A 26,012-nucleotide genomic window follows, 5' to 3' on the forward strand; every position below is an offset into this window, starting at 1 on the left:
GTTCTGGACTGGTAATGATTTCAATATCTTTTTTCAGAGAGTTGGATTTTTTTTTTTTTAATAAGTAGACCACATATTTTTATAAAGGCCACAAACATTATTTTGTCACTGAGTTATCACCCACTACTGATGCAAAACAGAAAATAAGCAATATCATCATGTTGTGTACGTAAGGACAGAATAGGTATGTGGGGACAGAATACTCTGAAATTCTTAAGAAGCTCTGTTACATAACAAAAACATATCCCCAGCAGCTTTTGGGCCCGGGTCAGATTCACAATAACAGGAACAAAATTCTTTCGATTTTGTAGTATACTGTTTAACCATAGTATATTGTAAAGTGAGAAAGAATGTAAAACCAAATCCTTGGTATAATAATGTGACAACAAATTATAATCATAGTAACACATTCTGTATGTGTTACCACTAAACATCAGGGATTTGTTTGCATTACAGAATTGTTTCCATTTTATTGATTGAGAAATCAAGGTCCAGAGAGATTTGTGATTTTTTTCAGACATGCTGAGTTTCCCCATTTGAGTGAATTGTTGTTGGTCCTGTTCCCATAGGTCAAGTGTTCAGCTCATTAAAATGTTCCACCATCACAATTCAATGACCTTGTGGGCAATCTTTGTAGAGGCTAATGACTTATTTAACATCAGCATTGATCTGCCAGGTATGATCTCTTTGAGTTAGAAGATCTATAAATACAGCTTAATCATTCAAAGGGCTTAATTAGCTACTGCATCACTGCAGTTTTATGTTGATGTAATGTCATTGCCTTTATATGAGATTACTGAAGAATCACACTGTGATTTAATATTTACTAGCTAGGCCTTTAAATACCTCAGGCTCATCAGATCTTATTTTCAGAGGTGCTGCTATCTAGTGCCCATGGGCTGTATGAGTTTTAGCTTGGACTGCTGGCTAGTCCAAATTTCTGTATCTTTGCATGCGGTTGTGAATACTGCCTGTACAATGTGTCTAGATCAGCATATACTTAAATAGGTATTAATGTGCAAAAATAAATCCACACAAAAAAAATGGTAATTGCACACATACATTTATGGAAAACTGATGTTCAAAGATGTCTTTTCAAAATATTTAGTTCATGGTAAGTATGTTAGGGAGATTGCTATTCTTTTCCTTTGCTGTCTCCTATGTGAATAGCTAGAAAAACATGCTCCCATTTATCTTTGGCAGAACTAAAAATATGTGATTGTGTTCATAATCCTTATACTTCAATTATATTTCATGGTAATATTTGCTACTTAAACATTATGCAAGCTGTTCCCTATTTAATGACTGTTTGCTCCTGTTCACAAAATTTCAAGGTCAGCAGAAGGTCAAGCTGCACTTTGCTGAAGAAGCTAGTTATAAATCTCACTAATGTATTTCATCATGTGATGTTTTTCTGGTCGTACTGGTGATTGTTCTGGAGTAGCAAAAGGTTAGCTGAGCACACATGATACAGTGATTACTTCTGAATTCACTGTTTTCACAGAGAAAATATAGATAATGTTGCTTCCACGTCTCTCTTTCCTATTGCTGTATTTGAACTGAGAACTGTATTCTTCCTTAAACATAATGAAACTGTGTTAGCTGATGACAATCAAATAAAGGTTTCCCTGTGAGAATTTTAGTTGTTTCTGGTAGATTCTAGGGACATCTGCAGTGAACACCTATTATCTGTTTTCTAACTGATAGGTTCTTGATTATTAGCTTCTTCCTAAGAGACTTATCCTCTATTCAAAAGATCTGCACCTTTAGTCTCTAGCTGTCTGCTGTATAGAGAGTAGCTGAATGGGGAATATGTACCGGGTAAGTGGAAATACAGCAAATAGAGGCTTTGGGAGTATATGGATAGGAGACTCCAGGTAATGTGGAAGAAGCACTGGTAGTTATGAGCCACAAGGCTCAGTCCCTAGCCTTGGCTGGAGAAATCACCTTCAGAAAACTAGAAATTATGACCCAGGCAGTGATCTGGAGTGAAGATGCTCCTGCACGGATCTCAGGCAGCATCAAACTCAAGAATCTTGAGATGTTTGTTATGGAACATGGAACAGAATGTATTTGCAAGCATGTTACTCCCTTTCCCTTTCACAGAACAGAGGATACCCAAAGGAAAAAAAAAAAAAAGTTGCTCTTCCTTTAACAACTAATGTTGTAACCCCACTGCAGAAGGCCACCAAAAATGTCACAATTTGCACTGTGAAGCCATGTTGGCTGTCACCAATCACCTCCTGGCTCTCCATGTGCCTTAGCATAATTTCCAGGAGGATCTGCTCCATGATCTTGCTGGGCATGGAGGTGAAACCAACTGGTCTGTAGTTTCCTGGGTCTTTCTTTTTTCCTTTTTCAAAAAATGGGGGTTATGTTTCCCCTTTTCCAGTCACTGGGAACTTCACCAGACTGCCACAACTTTTCAAATATGATGGATAGTGGCTTAGCAACTTAATCTGCCAGTTCTCTCAGGATCCCCAAATGCATCTCATCAGGCCTTATGGACTTGTGCACATTCAGGTTCCTTGGATGATCTCATACCTGATCTTCCTCTACAGTGGGTAGTTCTTCATTCTCCTAGTCCCTGCCTTTGCCTTCTATGACTTGGCTGGTGAATGTCAAGTGATTGGACTCAGCCCATTAATCTAGCCTGTCCAGAACTCTCTGTAAAGACTTCCTGCCCTCAAGCAAGGAATGGATGTGTCAAGCCAAAAGAAGTTTGGCTTTGCAAAGTACAGTATGCTGTCAGATCTACAAGAAATTCTTACAAAGCTGATTCTGAATGAATGGCTGCTTATGCCCTTGCCCAGACATGCTAAGGACAGAACAGAGAGGGGTAGCCAAGACAAAAACTGCCCCTTAGACAGACATTCTGTGAGTGACTGAGCATGAACAGACTGACTCAGATAGATTCTCCACTCACATTAAATTTCATGGAGCCCAGCACTTAAGAGAAACAGGAAACACTAATTCATTCAGGGGCCTTTTGACCTGTGAGTTTTCTATCTTTGATGATTGGTCAATGGTTCAGGACTAAATTAATTGTTTTATTAAAACACTTATTTTATGTGCATGGTAAAATACTCCAAGACATTCTGAAGGCATCTTTTCGATGCTAAAGGTCATGTATTTTACCACCAGCCATGTTGACTCAACTGACTTTAGTGACAATAAAGAGCCAAAATAGTTGATTGAGTTTATAATGCACAGATTGAAGTATTTCTAAGTAGCAATCACAGAAGAATCACATTATGACCTGTCTAGTCAATTACACATGAATTATTAAGAAGTAAAATAGGCCTTGATGGCCACTGCCATCACACTGCCACAAGTAGCAATGCACCAATTGGTTTTATGACGACATTCATAGCACAAGAAATGAGTCAAGTGTGAGTAGAAGTGCCCAACCTTTTTTATTATATTTCTGTCTTTTAAATATTACCTGAAATGCTTCCATCATTTTCCCCAAAGAGTTTGTGGGATCTTTACCTTTATAGTTTGCATTAGACGTTCCAGCAACAGGAAAAAAAAAGGCTGAGTGAACTTGCTTAAAAGGAAGAAAGTAGTGTGTAATGTTTTAAAAAGTGACCGTGCCTTACAGGAAGACACGTGTTAGAAGCTGCCAGGTATGCGGCCAGATCAGTGATCCCCCAGAAGAGATGGTGGAATAGCATCATATGCCTATATACTCACTGCCACAGCTCTGTGTTGCAGATGGCTATTTAAATATTCTAAGTTCTAACCCCAATGTTCATTGAGAGAGCTCTTTGATTTTTTCCCAATTGCATGCAATGCACTCACGATCAAATGGCGTGTGGTTGGCCTTGAGTCTGTGAATACCTGTGAACAAGTGGAGTTGGACTGTAAGAAGGTTTCTTTATAACATTTCATTGACAAGGGCTTGCACTGCCTCAAGCAGAAAATCGCATGCCTAAGTGCTGGCTTCTGTCATCATAGCTAAACAAACCTCGAGAGAGGATTTTAGGTTTGTGTTTAAGGAAAAAGATGTCAGCCTTTTGAGCTCTATTCTTTAAAACAGAATAATCTCAATCCACTGGAAAGCAAAACAAAATAAAACTCAAGATTTTATGATCCAATAGATTACAGTTAGATATTGTAACTTAAATAACTTAATCTGGAAATCACTATGCATAAGAACAGAAGTAGCTGAAGTATAGCTTATAGGCAGGTTGTAACCTATGCTTGCTCCTCTGAGATTAATAGCACCTTCATCTCTGAAAGAATATCAATCATCATTAATAGGTTGGATTCCAGGCTTCTGCCATCGTTGTTTTTCTGATTATTGAGGACTCACAGAGATAAGGCATATGTTGTGAATAATGAGCCTACCTGGTCTTCAACCAAAGTTACAAAAATCTGAAGTTACTTATTTGTGTGACCTGCACAAGTCTCAGTTATGTGAGATTTGAATGGATTGCTTATATTTTAGAAATCTTTAACTGTAAACAAAAATTCTTATACAGTAAAATATAAAACACATTGGAAACTTAGATGTATTTTACGAAATGTATATATATATTTATTAACTACTTGCTAAGACTTATGTGTGTTTTTGTACTTCTGCAGCAGAACAGGTAGAAATAGAAAAGACTATAAGCTGTATTTCTTTCTGTATGGAGATAAATTTAGCTAAATAAATAGGTATTTGTACTGAGATTTTGTTTAACCAGTTCCATAGAGGATTCAGTGGTAAAATTTAGATTTGGCTTCAAAGCAAACTTTAACTCATCCCCAAGCAGAGTAATTTCCTCTAGTGCTCTAGGCTATATCTACATTCAGGTAGAAGTACCCAATAACTATTGCATTTCTTATGTATGTAAACATGCTCTGTTTTATAGAGAACAAGAAAAACTGATGGGCATTGAGTGTTCGTAGTTTCCTTCTTATTACCTGAGAACTGAAAGTCTTTATTGTCTTCTAAAACTAGGTCATTAAGTTTCTCTTACGTCTAAAATAAATATGAATTTACTAGCCTCAATATATACATTTTAAAGAATTAATAAGAACTTAATAAATGAGTTGTGTGTCATTCTCATTAAAATGTACCACACATTACTGCACACAGTTATGTTAAAAACACTTTTTCAGAGTAAAGCAGTTAGAGATGTAAGTTAGCTGAATACTAAGCTCTCCTTAACTCCCTAGTATATATGAAATAGTAATTAATTATAAGATCACCTGTGAGATTTTGCACAGAATAATTGATGCCGTCTGAATAAGGAGCTGTTCAGCTCTGTTTTCCTTTTAAAAATTATTATTGTTATTGTTATTATTTTTATAGCAATATGAATATAAATATCAATATCAACATCAATATTATTTTGGTGTGTGGCTCTTTCCATCCCCAGAAATCTCCCAAACTCTTGACTGCCAGAGAAAATCCTGAGAGCAGTGAAAAGCAGTGTCTTTTCCCCAGTCACAGCTTCAGAAACAGAACAGTTGTTTTGGCTGTAGATTAAGAAAAACACATAAGGGGCTGATACCTGTCATGGAGAATATTAACCAGAATGCATAAAAGTTGGCAAAGAAATAAGCAACAAGGTCTTATGACTGTATCCAATACTTTAACAACAAACAGGACCATGAGTCCTGACTGCAGTCTATTGTCTGTATATATTTTTTTGGCTCAGAACAAGAAGGGTCTGCAGTGAGGATGTGGTTTTCTAACTTTAGAGCAGGAAGCTAGGTCATGGCTGAGATAATTAAGAGAAGCTCTTGAGGGAGGTAGTAGGCCCTGGTAAAGGACTGTTGTCCTTTCCTTACTCTAATATAAGCTTCATTTCTAGTGGAGAGAAAGACTGAATCTTCCTATGAGTCTTTACTTTTGTCACAGAGCACGTACGGGACAGTACTTAAATGGGATCTAGAGCTTTAAGCAGAAAACTTTGAAAGCCAAACTGAAACTGCAGTTGCCTTTGCTCTAATGGAGGAAAACCACCTACCAGTGGACTCTTCTTTTTTGGCCAGGCTATTGCTATTCATGTTCAATGAAAAGTCTGCAGAGAAAAATGCTCAGTAAAAAAAAAAAAAGGACCTTACTGTTGTCACTCAGTTAATCAGAAATGCCATTTCCAGGAGAAGAAACACAGTTTTTCTTCAAATAAAGCATTTCTACAAAGTAAAAAGAAGCAGTATCTATGTCATAAATACTACGAAGTTGTAAATAAAAAAAGATCTGTTGCATCAAAGGTAATGTAAGAAAGACAGAAACAAAGGTATTTATACATACAAAATTAAATTTTAAACATATTTTATTCTGTGTCACCATTCAGAAATCTAGACAACATCAGATATGTGTCAAAGGTACAAAACAATGAGCCACATGCTAGTAAAAGACCAGTAAGAAATAGTACAGCAATACTCCTTTCCATTAAAATTAGTCTTATATCCTCGAAATGCAGAAGGTCCAAAGAAGAGTGGAATGGAGATATATTTATTTCTCTATTTTTACCTCATAAAGCAAGAACGAAAACTGCATATGGAAGCAAAATATGAAAGTTTTAAAACTTTATTATTATTTTAAACAAAGTTTACATGTTCTTCAGAGAAGTTAAATCAAATATTTTAAATGTATGGTATAGATTTTAGTCTGTATAAAGGCTGGCAAAGGTGAGCAGCATGGAGGTGGGAAAAAGGTTCCTCTCTCTAAGAAAAGCTTTGAAAATAACTGAGTGTGAACTGAACGCTATTTTTTGCAGAGCTGTTTTTATGAATTCCTAAAATATTCTTGGAGGAGTCCAGTATTTTAGGTGTGTGTTACCTACCTCTGCCTCAATTTGTAATTGAATGTTAATAATGAACTCATGACAAAGTGTCACAAATGACGAAAGGCCCATAGTGGACCCAGTTGTAAGACATATGGGACAGGAAGGGATGGAGAGAGCTACACCAGTATCTGCCCTGAAGAAACTGGTGTGTGTGTGCCATGCCTGACAGTGCTCATGAAGAGGTATACCATATTGCTGCCCTTCCTGCTGTCTCTCTAGTAAACTCATGTATATTAAAAGAGCTTTTAATACAAAACTGTAACCATATCTATTTTGAATATTTACTATCAGATGACCATGGCTACTGGAATCAGAAGTTGCCTGTTCATAGCAAAGTATGAGCTTTTTACCTGTTTTTAGCACTTATTCCAACTCCCTCAGCTGAGCAACATTAGCAATAGTAGACTTTGATCAGAGTTTGAATAAGCAAGTCGCTCTGTTCTCTTTGGACACAAGTCCCAGACCTTAAGTGATGATATTTATCATGGCAATGTCACCTTCACATGGAGGAACATATGGACCATGTATTTAAAAATATAAAAAGCAAAAAGATTGTGTTTGGGGAAAAAAAAGAAAAAAAGAAAAAAAAAGCCATATCTTTGTCATTTTTAAATTTAGATTTTTCTAAATGCTTTTGTAAATTTGTGTTGATGCCTGGATAACAAGCTGTGAAGGATTGGTCACTATTGTCACAATCTGTCCATCCTGTACCAGAGAGTCCTTGAAGGGAATTTCCATCTTGACGCTGCTGGGTGTCTTGGCTTTTTGGAGTGCTACAAAGCAAATTGTAAACAGTCATCACTATGCCAGCACAAGCAACAGCTTTAGTACTGCTTTCTGCTGAATCTGCTCCACAAAGATTCAGTGAATGACGGTTTTTCAGGAATAGCAGGCACTGTTTACCTTCTTGTTTTAACACACTGTAGTTTTCCTCCAACTTACATACCATATTAACTGTATTAATCATGTGCATTAATTAAGTTTTTCTGTTTTGCAGCTTTAAGAAAAGGATCAGTCCAAAATCATGAAGTCTGTTTTAACTCTTTTCTTTTCACTCCAACTTTAATAGCTTAGAGAATGCTCCTGAGCAGCATATCTTTTCTAGGTACAAAAGAGTCGTCATTACCCTTAAAAGCAACAAGCTTTATGCCTGATTTGCTTTCATATGAATATGGTACAACATATTTCTGCTGAATTGTGTCTTGGCACACTTCCTGTTCAGGAGCTGGCACTGATGACTCAGCCTCACAGTCACTTCTTGGCTTTACAGATATGCATCTTAACCGCCTTCAAGGAAACTGTGAACATTTGCATATCTGCTTTTGCATTGTCCTCCACTATTGCACATGGTATGCCTCTGTTGCAATGACTCTCAAGGATCAGGTGAGTTTTATTTCTGAAGATGCTTTCCTTCAGATGCTTTCATCAGCCTAAGGATTAATGAGAAGTTCACAATTAAAATTGCCATAGTCATAAGAGGTTCATAATCCTCAAGGAAGATTTTCTTTTTGACACACATTTTGCAAAGAAAAAAATTTTAGTTTGAAGCTTCTGGGCTCTGCTGCAGCAGAAGGATACAGAAAGAGAACAGGTGCTTCAAGCTGGGGAGGAGATAAGAAGAATACTGTAAAGGAGACTGAGAAATGCATGGCTCAAAATGTCATCTGTTATCTCGGTTCTTCAGGCAAAGAACCTGATTAACTTGGCTTTAAAATAATGTCCTGTGAAGTGGCTTCACACTGCAGTTTCTAGATTTTACCAGTACCATAACTGTGCTTCTTGACATTCTTTTTCCAATAATGATAATTTTCTTAATGACACAGTTAGTTACCATTACTGTCCAAAAGGTGAAATTGTCAGGAAAAAAACCAAACCAAACCAAACCAAAACAAAACAAAACAAAACTTCAGAATATCATTGGTTACAGCCACTAACAGGAGAACAGTGCAGAAAAGGTTGGGTAGAGGATCCTGATCTTCTAAGGGCTTCTTGGATACCTCTGAAGGACTCAGCGTAGGCCTTCCTTGGTCACATCAGACCAAGATGGAGCACAGGAGTGAGATTACTTCTCCCCATCATGAGCTTCTCCACTCAAAGGTTGGGAGAAACAAGGAGATTGTTGAACTCCACATGTAGAAAGTCTCTGGATTAGGTCTGGTATCAAATAGACACCAGACCTAACCCAGATGTGTGGTACATCTGTACCTATACATTAGCAGCTACAAAAAGCTGCTAATAAGAAAACATCCTACAAAAGTACAAAATTCTCTGATATACGTTTTCATTTTTATTTTATTTCATTTTTTACTTGGATATCTGTCTAGTAGATTTGTCACTGAAAAATCAATGTCATTTACAGGTTGTAGCCATCTTTGTTGATTTGGAGGATGTATATATATATTTAAGTGAATACTTTAGTCTGAGTTCATCATTTTGTCTGAATGAGAGAATGCTTTCTTAAACATTAAGTAATTAATTTATTTTATAATATATTATCACATGACCATTACGTAAGCATTAACCAATCTCTTAATCATATTCAGGAGTCATATTCAGGAGTTATTAATTGCTCTTTGATGCCAGATATCTTCCAGCTTCAGAATTTTATCTTCCTTAGGAGGATGGTTGCTTGAAATTTGCATCTAGTACCTATTTTTCTGATGAATGAACACCAAACCATCATTCTGTCCACAGCTGTTAACCAGAGACAATATATTGGTCCTTTGCTGGACAGAAAGGTGACGTCTGAAACTACTGACCAGGGTTTCCCCAAACTGTGGCTCAGTGCTGGCTTTACTTTCATTTAGAAAATTTTGAGAAAGAATAATAATGGCATACCAGCAACCCACCCAGACCCAAAGTAAAATTTTTGTTTCTATTCAAAAGCTCAGAGTTGGAACCCAGTTTCACTACTTATGAGTGATGTTGCAGACAGTGATAAGTTCTGAACACCATGAATTTTATAATTTATTCTCCTCTGTTCTGTTCAGCTTATTCTCCTTTCCCTCATCTTAGCTTCAAAGCACAATGCCTTTAACAGAGCCCTGAAAATATTTTGTCTGTTTTCAAATAGCCCAGTAAAGTACACACTAGTATTTATCATCTGTCAACTTTAATCTAAAAAACTCAAAGCAATTGAGAAAAATTGTAATAAAGATATACAAGGAATTCATTATTGAGAATTATTGTGTCTTATTCATGGATAAATTGAGACACGGGTACCTTCGGTAAGTCAATGGTAAAACAAGGTTCTAACCATGCGACATATATGAACTGTGATGTTATGAAGTATTAGACACTTCAGACAATGAGGAGAATGCTTTTTGGGAAAAAATGATTTTTTTGTTGTTGTTCTGGTATGCATGTTTATCTAACAATAGTTGAATTACAGAGCATTGAACGCTAAACATGCTAACACTACTTGCATTGCAGTTGCAGAAGTTTTATGGTACTATTATTCATAAGTTAGTCTAATATAAGTTTAAAATGCATAATTTACCTGTGATTTTGTTTTAAATTAAATATAGACATTCAATATCTGTTTCTAACTTCTCATTTTTTGTTAAATCCATGGAATTCTTTAAAATTTAAAAATATGAGATTTTTGTAACCATTTGAAAATCTAGGTTAGGAAGTTAACTGTGCAAATAATTCATATGATCAGACCAATATAACTTTAGTGTTATAGTCACTTTCAAATTCTGAAATTATAATTCAGCTACCAGCAATCCATAACCAATTGTCTTAGAATCACAGAAACATAGAAGCATAAAATGGCTTGGAAGCATAAAATGGGTTGGAAGGGACCTTAAAAATCATCTAGTTCCACCCTCCCTTCCATGGGTAGGGAAGGCCACCAGGCCAGGTTGCCTAGGGCCTCAGCCAACCTGGCCTTGAACACCTCCAGGGATGGGGCATCTACAACTGCTATGGGCAACCTGTTTCAGTATCTCATAGTAAAGAATTTCTTTCTAAAATGTAATTTAAACCTATCCTCTTTTAGTTTAAAACCATTCTTCCTTGTACTATCATTATCTACCTATGTGTTCACATGATCCTGGGTATCTATTTCTTGTATCATCAATGACTCTGGAAACCTCTTTTTCTCAGAATACATTCTGACATATAAAATGAATTCAGATGGAGTTTTACCAAATAATTTCCTAACTACAATATCTGTTGAAATGTGGATTCTAGTTTATGTTTAAATGACTGCATGTATTGTTTACAGGACAGAGAGGGGACTCAATAGCTCAGTTATGTGTGCAACTTATTTTCTGGAGATATGAATATGTGGAATTTATTTCATTGATGTAGGAGTTACCTCGTAATGGGACCATTGTTATCATGTGACAATATACCTTGAGAGCAACATCTTGCCTTGTATTTTCAGGCACCATTTTTTGATTCCAGAGGATATTTTAAGTAATATCTGACAGTTTTCTACAGTCTCCACTTTAATGTACAGTTGGCAACTTAGCAGTACTGTACAAAATAGTTGTGACAAAATTGAGAACTGTTCACTCAGTAAAGTTTTGCTTATTGTCTTTCATAGTAAAATGTATTTTATACACATGTATTTAAAATAATCTTGTATTATTGCACACATATTCAATATATATGAAGTGAAAGCAGACATTTAAGGCACCCATGTGACAACCCTGCTTTTTAAGTACATAGATACATAGATAATGCATGGCTGTTGCTATGTGAGCTTCAATGATCTACTTATATTATTTTAGTAGGTAATGATAAGGAACAGAAAAGAGAAGAGGAGGGAAAAAAGAAGAGCTGGAGGGGCTGGGAAGAGGAAGAAAACATCAGTCTGGTCATGTAACTCCCACTGTTTTCTTATTGAGTAGGAACCTCCCTCCCTGAATGGCCACTGACAACCATAAAGTCCTTTGAAAAAATAGCTGAATGTCACTGTGACAGTGTGCAATATCTTGTAGCTCATGACAACAAAATCAGAAATATTGTGACAGATTTGCAGAACAATCACTCAAAATTTCCAGTAAGTAGTGAATATTGGATGGCTAAGGCTTTGAGTGCAAGTTTTAAGCCCCATTCTTTAAAAAAAAAGTCCACATCAGGGAGATTTAGCACCCAGATACAGTGACAAGTTTTTTTGTCACTCTAGGAAATCTTTGCTATAAAATCTCTGCCTCATTTCCATCTATAAAATAAAAACAACAGATAATTTATTTGGTTATTCTGCAGATTTTTAGTTCTTTCAAGGTGACCAAACCTTTCTAAATAAAAAGTAATCCTAATTGTCCACCAGTGATAGGTGGGGTGCCCACATTTTTACCTGTAAGTAACAACTAAAAATTTGGTGGCCATGGGATTTTCTGAAATGCTTATCCAAACAGAATTATAAAACAACTACATGTATTATATCCTGAGTATAAATCCATGTGTTATTTGCAAATAAACATCATGCACTTTCAGTTAAAATTGCCCATAGTGATTATTTTATTATCAAATTATAGTCTTAATTAATTATTTTTATTTATATAGTAAAGCATAGACATATGGACTTTAATCAGGTTTATAAGGAAGCCTCCTTTAGGTACTTAGGCAAAACTTCTGCTTTGGCTAAAACAAAAATTTAGGAGTTCCAAAAATGCTCTAAGTATTCCATCTGAGTCATTTAAAATGCATTTCTAAGGAAACAGGGAAAAGGAAGATAGAAAAAAGAAAAAAAAAAAAAAAGAAAAAAAAAAGAAAAAAAAAGAAATGGGGTCTGCAAATCAACACAGAAGACTTTGGAAAACATTGCTAGTCTTGGGACAGCAGGCATTAGCTCAGTGTTAATGCTGAGAAATGCACAATTATGTTTAGTGGAAGGGATTGTTTGCTTTTCTAAGGCAAACCAACCTGAGGTTCTAAAATAACGACATATCCTCAAAAAGGACAGTGAAGCTTAATGAAACTTTATTCAACATGAAAAGGAATAGAGGCCTATGGAACATAGGTTTGGAAGAAAGTCCTAGAAGATGTTATAATGCCAATAGCAAATTGTGTCTGCTTTCTTACCACAGTGTCTAAACTTTGTTCTTAAAGACCGTGTCAAAATCTTTGTCAAGTTTAATGCTAACAGTATTTTCTTCATTGCATTATCTTACCAGAGAAAATAAGAAACATTCAAAGACAGGTGATGAAAATGATTACAGATGACAAGCTGAAGATTGCATAGTACAAGGTGCAGCCTACATGGCTGAAGAAACTGGCTGAAGACTGGAGCTGCTTAAATTAAAAGAGAGAGAGAGAGAGAGAGAGAGAGACTTCAGAAGGAATATATTTGATTCAGGTAAAACAACAAAAGTTGCAGAGAAGGTCAAAAAGGGACTCCTGTTTACCCTCTAACAATACACGAATGAAGATGTTTGATGAAATAGAAAAGCAATATACTTTTACACAGTTTGTAATTAACCTGTGGAACTGGCTGTCATGAAATATCAGTGCACTCAAGAGTTTCAGAGCTTTAGAAAAAGAATTGACATTTTGCCTGAGTAATGGGAATATCTACCCTTAATTTATGGAAAATATAATGTTTTGGACAGGACGCAAAGTTTCATGCTTTGAGATATTAACCAATTTCCATTTAAAAGGTCGAAAGAATTTCTGTCTGGAAAAATATTTTAAAAATTCTTCTCTGTGGATGTCACAGGTAATTTTGCAGCACTCACAGTCAGAAATTGACCATAACTCTGCAGTGTGACATAATGACTAGATGGTCTATTGGCAGTTTCTTGTATTTCTTGTATTTCTCCTCTACTCAGCTCTGGTGGAGGCCACACCTGTGCACTTCTGGGCTCCCCAGTACAAGAGGGTGGGGAACTTCTAGAGTGGGTCCAGTGTAGAGCCACAAAGATGATTAAGGGATTGGAGCATCCGTCTTTTGAGGAAAGACTAAGCGAGCTGGGACAGTTTAGCCTAGAGAAGAAGAGATTGATCTTATCAACCTTTACAAATACCTGAGGGGACAATGTAAAGAGGATGGGGACAAACTCTTCTCAGTGGTGGCCAGTGATAGGACAAAGGCTAATGGATATAAATTGAACCACAGGAGGTTTCACCAAGGCCATACAAGGAAGAGCTTTTTTATGGTTTGAGTGAGAGAGCACTGGAACAAGCTGCTCAGAGAGGTTGTGGAGTATCCTTCTATGGAGATATTCAAAACCCATCTGGATGTGATCCTATGTAACATGCTTTAGGTGACCCTGCTTGAGCAGGGGGGTTGGACTGGATAATCTCTGAAGGTTCCTTCCAACCTCAACCATGCTGTGATTCTGTGATTTTCTGGATTTCAGAAATTAATTAAACTTTTAAATGAATCAGAATGATAGAATATCCTGATTTGGAAGAGGCTTACAAGGATCATTGAGTACAAATCCTGTTTCCACACAGGACTGCCTAAAAATTAAACTATATGTCTGAGAGCATTGCCCAAACACTTCTTGAACTACAGTACTGTGACCACTTCCCTGGGAAGCCTGTTCCAGTTCCCAACACACTTTCGGCGAAGAACCTTTTTCTAACATCCAGCCTGAACCTGCCCTGATGAAACTCCATGCTGTTATCTTGGGTCCTGTCACTGTCCCCAGAGAGCAGAGCTCGCCACTTGCCCCTCTGCTCCCCGTGTGAGGAAGATGTAGGCCAACATGAGGCCTCTCCTCAGTCTGCTCTGCTCTGGGCTGAACAAACCAAATGACCTCAGCTGCTCTTCACACATCTTGCCTTCTAGACCTTTCACCATCTTCTCAGCCCTCTTTTGGACACTCTTCTTTTATGTCCTTTTTATGTTGTGGTGCCCCAAACTGCACATGGTACTTGAAGCGAGGCCACACCACTGCAGAGCAGAGCAGGACAATCCCTTCCCTCAACCAGCTAGCAATGCTGTGCTTGATGCACCCCAGGAAATGGTTGGCCTTTTTGGCTATCAGGGTGCATTGTTGACTCATATTCAACTTGCCATTGACCAGAACCCCCAGATCCCTTTCTGGGTGGTTGCCCTCCAACCTCTCGTCCCCTATTCTGTATATATAGCCAGGGTTGCCCTATCCCAGGTGCAGAATCTGGCCCTTGCTCTTGTTAAACTTCATGCAGCTTCATTGCCCACCAACCAAATGATAGAACTAGTCTCCAAATGTTGTAAAGCTCTATTCCTATAAAGTCTTAATATGCACAAGATTTTGTCTTACTTGCTGCTTACTACAAGGAATATAATATTTCACTTTTTCTTATCAATACAATTCACTGTTTTACCTATTGTGACTGTTATATTTTTTGACATGACTTTCTCCTGTGACTATTCTTTCTCTCTACTTTCTGTTACTGAACACAATGGAAGCTTTATTCAGTCCGGTCTCTCTTATCTGTGGTGTTTCTTTGGTTGTTTTGTAAAGAACTGAAAATGTGAGAAACTGTTCATTAAAATAATCTTTTCAGTTCCAACATCCTTCAGTTCTACAGATACACACACACAGTATCATGCATTGTACTTGCAGTTATCAAGCCAAAAAATAAACCTGCAGAAGTCTGCTGTTTCCCTACATAAAGATATTAAGCTTTTTGCATTTTTTTTCCCCCTGGTAAAAATTAAGAGTAAGCAAGAGAGATGAGCAAGGGAAAAAAGTTTACTACAAAATTTCAATATTTTTCCCTGCTGAGCAGAAGAGAAAGGTTTTCAAAAGTCATTCTGGAAGATAAAAGATTTGAACAACCAGACAACATTACTGATGTCACATTGCTTTTCTTTGTTCAAGCCAAAGGCTTGACCTTTAGTCGTTCATATCCTAAGCAACTGACTTAACTCCAAACTATTAAATGTTCTGGAAATGTTTGTCTAACAATTTTATCCAGAAAAACAAATAAAATAACTAACAAGAAACTGACCACAGAACAGAACTCTCTCCATAACTAGGATTAGAATACATGCATATTGCATAGGATGAGTGAAGACTTCAGACTATGACTCCAACTTTGCCTTTATCTGTTTTGTTGATTATTGTCCTTGTGTAAGAGGTGCTGAGGTCTTCAAAGCACACGTGCTAAGATGTTGCTTTGATTCACCCTTTGTAAAAGTGCAACTCAGATGATGTTTTATGGAGAATGGGTTCCTAAAACTGAACGCCTATGGGTTTTGTTGGTTTTCAACATTACGTTTATTCTGAATTTAAATGAGAGTATCTGAGTATTTGATCAAATTATCATTGAAATGACATGTACTGTAACCCCATTAAATCTGCATTTTCAGATAGAAATATTCTGTTGGAAAAATTCCCAAATGATTTTATACTCAATATATCTCTTTTTCTTTTCTTTTAGAACAACTAAAATAACAAAAAATTGTGATCTATATGTTATAAACTCGAACCCAGCATTCATGAGTCCTTGTACTTGTGTCTTTCTCCTTCTATCTGTGGCATGAAAATTTTGATTAATATTATATAGAATAACCTTATGTATGCAACCATATTATGTAGATAGAAGACTGTAGTCAGATTCTGCAAGTAGTTTTAATGCAGTTATGGTCTTAATATAGTTAAAGTGTAGTGAGTTGGTTGAGAAAATCGAATGTGTGTTCATGCAAGTGATTGTTGAGGATCCAAACTCTTAACATGTCCAGGCAGAAGCTGTGTTAATGTGGAATCTAGACAGTTACACAAAGGCACGAGCTATCTCCGGTACAACATCTCCCCCATGTAGGACGTTCTCAACATTCAGTTCCACTTTGGACAATAAGGGAGGTACAGTAATATAGGATGGTGGCAGAAATACCTCTTTCAGAAAGAGGTAGTTTTCTATTTTGCAATCTTTTGGCTGTTATCTCACTATACACATAATCCCATTGGTTTGCAGGAGTAAAGTAGTACTGAATGTGAACAAAGTGGTAACCTTGTGTCTGATGTGTTTTTTTGAAATTAAATAAATAAATAGATGCTTTGCTCTGGGCTCTGTTATTTTCCTTTGCAATAAAACTGAGTCTTTATAGTCACATGGAGAACTAGTACCAAGTAATTGGTCAAAACATCCTTCTTGAACTTATCATCAAACCATCATGTAAAACCAACTGTACTTGGGAAGATGGACAGATTCTCTCCATCCTTTCTGTTGCCTCTGTGGGGAGTCTATTCAGAAAATCTTCCTCGGAATGCTCCATTACCTTAAAACATACTGTACAACACTTCTTTTTTGTTGTTGTTTTGTTTCTGTTCTTGCTTTTGTTTTGTTTTCTAGCCAAAAATCTTCAAAAGCTTTTAAATGACAAAGCCGTGAAAGATTGTTGTCCACATTTAAAAAGCAGAAAAATCAGCAGAAGGTCTCCCGTACAAATGATTTCTTTCATTCTCGATTTCTTGCAGTAAGCCAGTTATCTAATGGATAGAAAGTTATTTTAAAATCCTTCAGGATGTGAGGCAGATTACAGCAGAATCTCCCTAAGCAATGGAAAACAATGTATAAATAATAAGAACCTAATCTTTCCTTTTAATGAAAAACTTCTCACAAGGGAGGAAAGATATGCATGCATGTGGGCTAAAATTAAGTCGTACTTACATGCTTGTGGCCCTGTGAAGTATGCTCTTCAAGCACCATTCTGAAGCTTAAATGCTTCTGTGTTTCATGATGCAAAACCTAGGTAGGAAGGAGACAGTGCAGTGCCTGTGTCACCTAATTTTTGGCAGCAACCTAACTGCAGAAGACAAGAGAAAACTTTATTGTGTTATTTCAGTTTTGACATATTCCACCCAAAATAAATAATAATTGTTTTTATTACCAAAAAAAAAAAAAAAAAAAGCAATGGAAGACCCAAAACAGCCCAGGAATCCTGATAGTCACTGTACTTGGGGACAAGTGTAGAGAAGAGAGTTGAAGTCTTAAAGAGAAATCTTCTCTAGTAGCCTGAATTTGGGCCCCCCGCAGGGTCATTTAAGTCCTCCATACTATTCAAGACAGACACCACCTCTGGCTACTCACCTGGGACAGTAGAAGTCCAGCTTTAAAGTCAGTTTACTTCTTCATATCTGATGGAGGTGTTTCAAACATCCAGCAGCTTTCTTCCATGCTCTATTAATAACCAGTCTCTGGCTGTAGGTAGGAAGGAACCAAGAGAAGACAGAGTGTTTATATGCTTAACAAATGACTCTATCTGTCTGTCTGTCTGTCTTTCTATGTATTTATCTAAGTATCTATCTATCTAGCTAGCTAGCTAGCTAACTTCTAGCTTCTTCTAACAACAGCTATAGTTTCTGCTGTTATGAAAAATAAGTTAATGAAAAAGTATTCCAACACTAACAACCAAAAGTGAAAGAATCTGGGATGGATTTGGTGAATGCTAGCTGCCAGTCTTACAGCCAGAAAATTTGGTTACTGTTTTCAGATGTCCATTTATGGTTTGAACCATTTGGTAAAATAGTATGAAGATGAAATAAGTTACGTTTATGGCAAAATGCTATTCTAAAACTCCGCATAATATTAAGAAATTAATGTTTGACCACCTCTCCTCCCCATCCCCCAGATTACCTTTTTGTATTCAGGTACAATTTATAATGAATTTCAGAATATTTCAGTCCATTCTCTTTCACCATCAGTTCTTGTCATTCTGCTTGTGCTTTCTTGGTATCCAACAGCAGCAGCTGTTTTTTTGGCAGTCAAAGGTTATTTCCGAACACCTCATTGAGCTGCATTTCCTTCCTGCACAAAATGGGCAGATACTTTCCAAAACAACTTTATTCAGATCAGTTAAATGCTGTCCACGTGTTGGTTGATGAGGTGAATGCTTAACAGAACTACCTTCTCAATTACTATGTTAGAACCATTCTTACCTATTCCAGGAATCACATCAGAATGTTCACCTTAACAGGAGAAAAAACATAACTAATGAGCCATTGGTTGTAACTGGATGGGACATTTTGGTTTAACAAGTTTAAACCCATTATAAAATATATATATACATATATATATATATAACATTAAACAACTGGAATTTTAAATGAAAAATAACTAAATAAAAGAGGACTGCAGCAGGGGGATGTTTTTTAGGAGGCAAAATGGATATATCTAGGATGAAAGAAGAAAGTGGAAGGTTATGTTCTCCAAAAACATGTTGTCCATGAAGGATTAGAGGTGTGGGGGAGCTGAAGTTCACACTTTTAAAATGTTAAGTGTTTGCTTGTTTTAAGACACTTGAAGTAAATCAGAGAGCTCCCAATGAGCCCTCAGTAAGTTTTTCTCCCTATCTTCCTTGTATTTTTAAAATGTACAGTTATTTAGGGCTGAAGATCTAAGGAAATTAAAATATAACTCAACTGTTTTCATTAGGGTATTTTTGGGCTATAAAATGGGTGTTTGGTGTGAAAAAGGGAGTTTCTGTTTCTTACCATTGGACCGAGTTATGCAGTGAAATAATTTCTCTGTTCAAAAGACCTGTTGAACACACATCAATCCTGTATTTACTTTGCATAGAATGCCTGGAGGTGTTTTGTTTTTCTCTCACTTAATCTATTTGTACTATAGAAGTATATTGCATCTCCTACCATACTCTTCCTAAGAATGTGACTACAACACTTCATTAGTATATTTGCAAATCTCAGAAATTACTCTTTGTGGAAGAAAGGAGAAACAACCCCAAGTAATTAACTAACGTGCTATATTATTCCCTCAGTTCTTCTTTAATAGTTAGTGTGAATAAATGAATGGGGAGTCAAAGCTGCCATAAAGAGTAGCACGTTTCACTTCTACACACTCTGTGAATTTATCACATGATAAACAAAACTTTTCCAGTCTGAGCACAGCTGTTATAAACACCTCTTTTTGTATAGCTGCCCCAAACGCTGTTTAGCCTAAAGTTTCCTCTATTGCTAGACTGTTGTGATACCTTCCTGCCTGTTTGTTTTACTAGCATGCATCCCAGTGCTGGGACTGTATGCCATATCTGTTTGTTTGATCATGTACATTGTGTATAACATCCTGTGTTTCTTTAAGGAAGCTTCTAGGTAAAAGAAAAAGCACAGTTTTTATATCACACTCTGATGGACGTATTGAGTATATAGTCATCTAAACCTATGTTTGCAGTATATATATCATTAACATTTATGGAGCCTAGATAAGAAAACTGTCTTTTTTCCACTATTGCATCTTTACAAAATATTAAGCCTAACAACATATGACAGACAGCCCTGAGATAATTTTAAATGTTTGATTCTCTTGAACAACTTTCATATAAGTTGAATTTAGAAGATTTCTTCACAGCCATTTTCAGATAGCTCTACTGGATAGTTAAACAATTACGTTTTGTTTGTTTGTTTGTTTGTTTTTCTTTCTTAACTGAAGAACAAAGGCAAATGCAATGTTATTTGGGAATTCATGTGCTCTGTGAAGAGGGACTTTTTCTGATCAGTGGTTTGAGTATGAAAACAAGGGTGCAGAGGCAAAGAGAGACAGAGAAGAAAACCTTTTACCAGGGTCATTTCTGTCAACATGAGCACCAGACTGGTGATCCCAGTCCTCTCCCCACTTTCAGCTGCTCATTTCTGCCCCGCCCCCCCACATGCCTTTTCAGTTGTATCACAACACTATTTGTGGGGCTGTGTAAAAAAAGAGATCAGAGAAATTATATGTGTTAAAAATAACAGCATATTTTTCACCTGTTTCAGTATCTTGATTGGCTGACCACATGGCCTATAGTCCCCTAACAGAGGGGGCAGTGCAGGGATGGAAGATGAGAAGCAGGGGGACAAGAGCAGGCAGCAAGAGACTGAGTTAGTGCTGCTGCTGAAACCTCTAGAAGCTTTGCCTGAGTCAGCCTGAATAAAGATGCTGTCATAACCCTGACTTCACAATAAAAGGACAATATTGGCCAAAGGAGACTTGGATTCTGAATACAAAAGATGAAACAGAGTTTCTTCTTTGGTAAAAGACTCCAGCCTTTGATCGTTCTTTTAAGGGAGCAGACCTGCATTGGAGGAATTTCCCTCTGCTATCAATTTTTGCTGATTTTAATAAGTGCAATGCCAAATTGGTGAAAAATGGCTGAAAGAGAGTTAAAATATATACAAAGGTGAGAAGTCTGAAAAATTGCTTTGTGCATTTTGATGCTTTTGTTCATAAAGTAGCACAAAACAGAAAATCAGCTTAGCAAATGATGTAATTACTAAGTCCACTCTACTCATCTTGTTTGGTAGACCAGACCACCATCATACTTGCTAATGGGAAAACATCCAGTGGAAGTCATTAATTACAGAGTATTTGGCAGTTATATAGGCCAGTCTTTCCATATTATACTGTCCAGTTGTCCAGTCCATATAATAGCTGACATCAACAGCAGCAAGAATATGTTATTGGAACAAAGGTAGGTAATTTCTGCTTGGAAAACTTTAGATTTTCTTTATTCCAAAATCATAAAAAAGATCTTTATTTCAAGCATCACATAGACAAAGATATGAAAGTAACTTAACATAGGGCTGTGCAGCCGCAGAGTGCTGGTAACTGTTGGTTCAGTTTTAACAAAAAGCAAATGCAACATGATGTAACATATCTTTGTACTATGTAATTACCTGAAAAATAGTGTCAAATCATCCAACATATTTAATGCCCTAACAGCAACTAATCCTGACTTCAGTGTGAGTCTAAGACCTCCATATTGATCTACTCATTAATCCTGCCTGGTAATTCCTTCCTTTTCTGTGAAAGTATTGCTTGATTTTTTTCACCTTTTATACAGTTACATCTATTATCCAGCTTAAACAAAGACATGTTCTGGTTTTACAAACAGTAATGGACATGCTTAATTTTAAGTTTGTAATTACGCCGTGGAAGTCAAAGGCATTTCAGTTCAAAGATATGCATAACCACCCAAAGAATTGGGTCCACAACCATGAAAAATATAAATATCTCAAACACAAATGAAAATTCTTGAGCATATGCACAGCTTACAGTGGCATTACTAAGTCATTAGGGGTGATTGCTTGTGCCAGCTACCTAATATAAACATTAGATGATTTTGCATCTCCCTGATTGATCACACATTTGTTAGCGATGATGAGATGAACTTCGTATTTCCATACAGCCTGAAAAAACTAATAAAATGGAATAAGATGGTATAAAACAGAGAAGACTTTCTTCCAAGTCTTGAAGGTCATTTCTTCATGAATACAAAGCTATACCATCTCTTGGTAAAAAATGTACAAATATATTCTGTAACATAATGCTCTGTATTTATATTTTAAACATTTTAGTTAAATATTAAACAGATTCAGTTTGAGATCCTGTTGTTAAGCTATAGAAAAGGTCATGACAGTAGAAAGACTGCAATAGCTACTCTGAACAAAGTAATTTGTCATTTGGTAACTAAAAATAATATGTGTATTCTCAAACTTGTCTCTTTCTTAACCTTCATTCTTCCTTCCTAGACCCTGCTTTTTCCTCCACATTCTCCCCTCCCCACAAGTTCTCTTCAATTTGATCTCATCCATATGGTCTGAGACAAATTGGCTGCAAAAGATCTGGGTAAGGTGAGCAGATGTCCTGTGGAAAAAAGGCATCAGAGTGTCCATTTTTTCCCTATATTTCATATTATCATACTCAGTTGCACAGTAGGGGAAAAAGAATAAGCAATTTACATAGAGTAAATTCTTGGATAAATCTGTTTTAAAACACTGGAAAAGGAACTTTTACAATACTTTGTCAAAATTAAAAAAAAAAAAAGAAAAAAAAAGGAAAAAAAAAACATTGTTCATTCTTTGCAGTTATGCCAGCAGGTTGTCTAAAACATCTGCTCTGGTAATATGTCACAAGCAATAGCCTGTGCAGGTTAGGCCAGTACATAATAGAAGTAAATGTATTTTTAAATGCCAGGTTTTAAAAGAAGACAGATCTGCTTGGTATCTCATTATAAGAGAAATGGCTTTTCATGTCAACCCATCAGTAGTTGTGCAGCTCTGGAGAAAGTTTCAAAGGTTGCAGTCCATACCTTTTAACTCTTAACTAGTTTACATTTTTCCAATGAAGAAAACCATAGATAATTTTAATTCTCAAATAATAAAATTGTCTGCTTTTTTTGTCTTTAAAGAGTGAAAGGGAACTTGCCTTTTACCTGTATATGTCAAATAAATTGCCATGCTCTCACCAATATCCTTCCTATTTCCTTAGAGGAAAATCCCTTAGGAACATCATATAGGGTTTCTATTGTATATGTTTGCTTCACTGCATGTTCATATGCACGTATGCATGCACATGTATACATGTAACTCAAAAATCTTTTAGGATTGATTCTGACATGATGGCAAAATAACACTGAATGAAACCCACTGATTTCCTAGAAGTACTCAGTCACATCTGTGATGCATGAGTTCAGCTTTCTCTGCAGAGAGAACAGACCTAGAGCTTCACCTTCCTCTGCAGAGAGCAAAATAGACCTGTCTTAGGTCAAAATTATTTGTATAAATCTGTATGTTTTTGATTCATATTCAGTAAGTGATACTAAATTTAAGCATGCTTGCATTTTTGTATTATCTGACTGAAAGAGAGGTATTCAAGTATGTAAAATTTCCTAAACTATGGATTATCCAACAAAGAACAAAAACCAGTTAGATGATACAAGGTTTCTGGATGAATTCTACATTTAAATAGATGATTCACTTGGAACAAATTATGTTTCTGCAGTTATGCAGATACTTAGAGATTTTGATAAACTAGATCTATATCACTAGTATATAACACCAGTAGTCATTAATTTCCCTTTTTTTTACTCTGGTAGTGAATATATAATAAAAATAAAATAAAAATTACACTGACACAAATAAGAAGTCAATTGTCTTTCTGGAAGCCCTGTGATTACGTCTGGAATAAGTCAATTGTTATCAAGTTAAATCATTGCTCATCATAAAACACATGCATACATACCAGTTTTAACTAAATTTTCATTGGGAGGTCAAAGATATACATGTTTGGTTAAAATGTTAGAGAAGACAAGCCCAAAATAGAAGTAATATGCACAATTTTTCCTTTACTGTAGAAAAGGCCTTGCTCTACCTATTTTGGAGAAGTGTTTTAAAGATCTTCCAGTGTACTCTTACTTGCTCTGTCTCTAGTTTTTCATGGACAAAAATCCTATAATGTGAAAATTTTTGAATCTATTCCCTTGTGGAAGTATACAAATTAGTAACAGATTTTTTATTTTTTATTTTTTTTTTCAGAATAACACAATTTCTTCCTTGCTTAAATTATCTCTGGATTGAAACTGAACAGAAAAACAAACAAACAAACAAAAAAACCACCACATCTTTCTTTTGTATAGGCTAATATGTGTTTTTTTTTTTTTTTTAAATAGAAATTATTTCCTATGTTGAAATGTTGAAAAAACTCTAAAACTGTGACTAAGAAGTGTGAGAAATAAGGAAAATGAATGAAGTATAAAAATGCACCAGGAAAAAAATAAATAAAAAAAAAAATAAAGGGACCTGATTATCTGGGGAAGATTCTGCTTTGCATTGATATTACATAATAGTATTCTGCTCTGAACTACTCTCAATTTCTTAACCAAATTACCCTTTAAATTACCAAGCAAGGGCCATATGCTTCCCTCATTTATGCTGTGCATATCTCAGATTCTCACTTAATTTAAGCAAGAGAGACATGGTAAGTGTCTCTTTAGTTTGAAGGAAACCTGCATGCATTTCTTTTAGAGCAATTTTCTGAAAGTTACCATGGTGAGAACTCCTTTTTCACAGTGTCCTCCTGATCTCTGACTCAGACTAGAATTTCCTCCTTTTTGCCTTCTTTGAACCATCCTCTTTCTCGTCAAGGACTAGACAAGACTCTTCTTCAGTACTTCACAATGGTTACTTTTTTCCTAAGGAGAGTTATGGTTGGTGAATAGCATCTGAGACAAGAAAAACACTAAGATTCAGAAATGAACATAAATTTGCTCCTAAATTTAAATTCATTCATAACTCAGCAAGGTCACAAAGATTAATCATATGCCTAAAAGTATGTGTAGTGTTTAGGTAACTGGGGCATGTTTTCTTGGAAATTTCCATATGTCCATAATTTGATTAATTTTATTACTTTTTATTTATTTTTATTTATCTTTTTTCTTGGTGGACTTTTACATGCATTGCGGTACCAAAATATTTGCTCCGTTTTTTCATATGGTCTGACTTTTTTTCTCTAGTGGTGTGGGGGTGAGTAATGGAACCAGAATAGTATAACCTCTAACAGGAACTGGGGTTAACCAGTTGTATAAACAATTAAAAAGTGTCGGACAAAATTTGGCTTGTTATGTTTCATTTCTAGTCTCCACAATATCATTTCCTTAAAAGGTTAATGGAAGTGGTGTAACAGGAACATGAATAGACTGCAATGGTTTATGGACAGCCAGAAGCTGGTCATAACGAAGTAGACTTCTTGATGAAACAATTACCCTGGATGCAGAAGGAGGGAAATAACAACATTTACTTCTTGACTTGCTTAAATCCTGCTATATACATAAATCCTATTAAATCTTCTATAATGGTTACACGGAGTCCACCTATTTCCACTCTTGTGCCTCTGTTCTGCTAGTTCAGTGACATTTAGGTCATTTAGTCTTGAAGATTTCTGTTTGAATGTGAATGTGGGATGATTGTGTGGTAGGTGAGACCAAATTCTCAAAGCCTATTTTCAGGGAACTGACCTGTGGAAAGTGGGCACCTATCAGGAGGAGTGCACTGGTGTCTACTAACTAATGCAGATTTATAAGACACAATGTTTAAAATACTTATACATGTCTTTTATGTAAAGAGTGAGTCCTCACATTTTCCCCTGTAGTGTACACATCCATCATTCATTTACAGCTCTACACTCTCTTGCTCTATAACACCACATGTAACTGTGCCATAGGGTTTGCCAAACTGCTGGACCTAGTGCATTGGTGTCATTATTTTGCTGTTGGGATTGTGATCCCTGGTAGAAAATCACATTTCAAAGGATTCCTGCCACCCAGTCCTTCCCTACTGTTGCAGTGGAGTATGGCAGCATCCTCCGTGGGTAGCACTGACTCCCCCACTGGTCAATAATGAGGGGGTCCAATACTCAGCTTCTCCCATATTGAGAAAGAGAATATTGTGCTCAGAGACAGGCAGTGAGAGGAGAGAAAAACAGAAAAAAATAAACATGCTTTTTGAGTTCAGTGAATCTGAAATTTCAAGACCAACCAAGCAAAAAGGAAACTGTAGA

At 36.2% G+C, this 26,012-nt stretch overlaps 1 long non-coding RNA gene across 3 annotated transcripts; it reads right to left on the reverse strand.

Annotated features, from left to right (window-relative positions):
* Nucleotides 1-8,086: 8,086 nt before the first annotated feature.
* LOC310895635 lies at nucleotides 8,087-24,645 on the reverse strand. 3 transcript variants are annotated; one of them, XR_014580821.1, is made up of 6 exons: nucleotides 24,502-24,645; nucleotides 18,321-18,652; nucleotides 17,775-17,885; nucleotides 17,355-17,490; nucleotides 16,963-17,236; nucleotides 8,100-8,221 (listed from the first exon to the last, which is right to left on the reverse strand). It is a non-coding gene; the product is annotated as an uncharacterized lncRNA (long non-coding RNA). The 3 variants fall into 3 exon arrangements; XR_014580822.1 differs by lacking the exon at nucleotides 24,502-24,645 and having other exon boundaries at nucleotides 18,321-22,332; XR_014580820.1 differs by lacking the exons at nucleotides 16,963-17,236; nucleotides 24,502-24,645 and having other exon boundaries at nucleotides 8,087-8,221; nucleotides 18,321-22,332.
* Nucleotides 24,646-26,012: the final 1,367 nt, after the last annotated feature.

The sequence above is a fragment of the Anser anser genome, assembly GCF_964211835.1.
Source record: "Anser anser genome assembly, chromosome: 2".
Lineage (NCBI taxonomy): Eukaryota > Metazoa > Chordata > Aves > Anseriformes > Anatidae > Anser > Anser anser.